Source organism: Bidens hawaiensis, unplaced genomic scaffold (genome assembly GCF_021521415.1).
Source record: "Bidens hawaiensis isolate Kalapana, Puna unplaced genomic scaffold, B.hawaiensis_p1.1 tig00008970_1, whole genome shotgun sequence".
NCBI classification, from domain to species: domain Eukaryota; kingdom Viridiplantae; phylum Streptophyta; class Magnoliopsida; order Asterales; family Asteraceae; genus Bidens; species Bidens hawaiensis.
Window position 1 is genome coordinate 214,714 of NW_027491655.1, and position 3,453 is coordinate 218,166.

The window sequence follows — 3,453 nt, forward strand, 5'->3', positions numbered from 1 at the left end:
CATCTTCATTTTAACGTGTAACCCCTTGAAATGATATTAACCAACCCCGTGAACATTTCCATGATCGATATCGGGGAAAACTCGGCCTGGAAAAGTATAAAGTTTGGACCTTTAAGCTAAAAACGTTCAACACTAGATCTAAGGTTTTCTTTAAACGAACCGTACATGTTTATAGGTTCGTTAGGTTTGTTTTAACGTCAAGTTTGCTACTTTAATACTCGTTTATACCCGATCTTTGCTAGGTTCGAGTTTCACGGATAACCGTTCATAAAAACGTAAACTTTAAGGATAAAGGACATACCTTTACGTGTTTTTAAGGTTACGGTTAGCTTGGTGATGAACTAAAATCTTGTATCTTGCTTTCACGCTTAAGATCTATTAAGTTATAGGCTCGGTTTGGTCTCGGATTGCTCCTTAGCTCGCGGCCGTATATGGTTTAGGAAGTATGTTTGTGTTTTTGAGTGTGTAGAGATTAGGATGGATAAGATGGATGGAATGGAAAGGATTAGGGTTTAAGGGGGTATTTATACTCCCTTAAGCCCATGGGCTCAAAGCCCATCTTTCTTTTTGGTCCATAATTAATTCCCCTTAATTAGCCTACTTATCCTTTATATTTATTATTCTTATTATCCACTAACTCAATTATTTCACCCGACGCAAATAATATATAATATTATTTTAGAAATTTCGGGATGTTACAGAGACAAGCTTCTTCGCAAATGCAACAAGCTCACCAAAGTGGTGAAGAAATTTATGAAGGATTAAGAAAATTAAGATGGTGTGTTCAAGAAAATAAAGTTTATGTGTGTAATATAGTTTGTATGATATGTGTATCATATGTAATAAGGATAGGATCTATAAGTTTGTTGTAATAATAATATACATATCATTTATGATATGTATATGAATGTGAAATAAATAAATTTGTATAATAAGAAAATAAATGTGTTAAAATTGCAGATAAAAAGAATAAAAGATAAAAATATGTCTCGACAAAGTGATAATTAAGAGGTTTCCCGAAAGGAAACCGAGAGACGCGAAGTGAAAGGAAAAGGTCCCGAGAATGAGGAACCAATTCCCGACAAATATCTGAAACAAATCCAACAAATAGTTAAAAATGCGGTTAGGGAAGAATCAATGTCTAGATCTCAAACAAGACATTCTCAAACAAAACACTCACAATCTGAAAATCCTTCCCGTAAATCTGTTTCTAAACCCCGTACACGACCTTCACGTGAGGAAGAGAGTGTGCATGAATCAAACGCTGATGTAGGGGTTCGTAAAGAATTTAAGAAACTAAAGATAGGAGGATGTTCCGTTAAAGACTTTAAGTACTACGGACCGAAAGAATTTCACGGTGACAAGGGAGCCATCAATACCGTAAGGTGGCTTGAAGAGATGGAGACGATTGTTATCATGAGCACGTGTATGAAAGAGGAAAAGATTCAATATTCTGCTTTGATGTCAAAGGCGAAGCGTTAGAGTGGTGGAACACGTTGATGATGAGTAGAGGAAGGGAAGTTATGTATAGTTTGACTTGGAACGAGTTTAAAGAGTTGTTGATGTCAAAGTTCTGTCCGATGCACGAGACGGACCAAATCCAAACCAAGTTTTTGGCTCACAAGGTTGTTGGAACGAACCTTCGTGAGTATAACACGAAATTTCACGAGTATTGTCGTCTAGTTCCCCAGCTGGTTACCCCGGAGTCCAGCAAGGTTACACGTTATATATGGGGACTACCTCAGGAAATTCGTTATATGGTGAGATCACACTTACCACAAACCGCTGACTCCGCGATAGATTTGGCTGGGTACTTGATGGGCGGAATGATCCGCAATAAAGAGGAAGACAAAAAGGTGGTAACAACACATGACTCGAAGAAAGGTGTAGATACCCGCTTCAAGCGTAAAGGAATTGATCAACGAAGGTCTAATTCCAATCTTGGCGTCCCTCAATGCAAAATTTGTAAGAAATATCATAGAGGTAGATGCAACTTTGCTTCTCGAGTCTGTGAATCATGTAACCGAACCGGCCATGCCACGGATGATTGTTGGAAGAAAAAGACGACCTACTAAAATTTCAAGGAAATGGGGTATCTTAGTTTTGAGTGTCCCAAGAATAAGCCCGCGACTGGTGATGCGGGTGGTAGCAGTCAGAAGAATGAGCCCAAGACGGGCAATGCAATGGTCTTTGTATTAGACACAAAGAAAGCGGCCGACATGCCGAAAACAATTACCGGTACATTTCTTGTTAACAACGCTTATGCTAGAGTCCTGTTTGATTCGGGTGCCAACTTAAGTTTTATAGATTATAAGTTTTGTATTCTATTAAACGAACCTTTAATCAAACTCAATAAAACTCTAAACGTCGAGACTGCTAACGGCGAAACTGTTAAAATTACCGAAGCTTTAGAAAACGGAAAAATCTTATTAGCCGGTTATGTTTTGCCTATCTCATTGCTACCCATGACTCTTGCTGGTTTTGATGTTGTATTGGGTAAAGATTGGTTATCCGACAACCATGCTCGTATCCTTTGCAATAGCAAGACCGTTGAACTTCGGGCCCCTGATAAACGTACTATACGAATTGAAGGGGATAAAGATGCTGGCCAAGTTACCCTAATCTCCATGATAAGGGCTAACAAATGTTTGAGTCAAGGATGCTTAGCATTCATGGCCTACGTCACCGAAGAATCAAAATCCAAAGAAATCAAAGATGTTCATGTTGTTTCTGACTATGTCGATGTATTTCCCGATGAACTTTCCGGCATTCCTCCCGATCATGAAGTAGAGTTTAAAATCGATCTAATTCCTGGTACTGCTCCGATCGCCAAAGCTCCATACTGCCTCGGGCCAACCGAGATGAAGGAACTGAAGAAACAATTGGATGAGCTTCTCGAGAAAGGTTTTATACGACCGAGTTCATCACCATGGGGAGCGCCAATACTATTCGTCAAGAAGAAGGATGGATCCATGCGGATGTGCATCGATTACCGAGCTCTCAACAAAGTTACAATAAAAAATCGATATCCACTCCCTCGAATCGACGACTTATTTGATCAACTTCAAGGTGCTAGCTATTTTTCAAAAATTGATCTTCGTTCCGGCTATCACCAACTTAAAGTTCAAACCGAAGATATTCCAAAAACCGCTTTCCGAACAAGGTATGGCCATTATGAGTTCACTGTTATGCCATTCGGACTCACTAATGTGCCAGCAGCGTTTATGGACATGATGAATCGTATCTGCAAGCCTTACTTGGATAAATTTGTTATCGTTTTCATCGACGACATACTTATTTACTCTAAGTCTAAGGATGATCATGAAAATCATCTTCGAACCTTACTTGAAATCCTTAGGACCGAGAAGTTGTACGCCAAGTTTCGAAATGCGAGTTCTGGTTGGACGAGGTGCAATTTCTTGGTCACATTATCAACGTCAACGGTATTCAAGT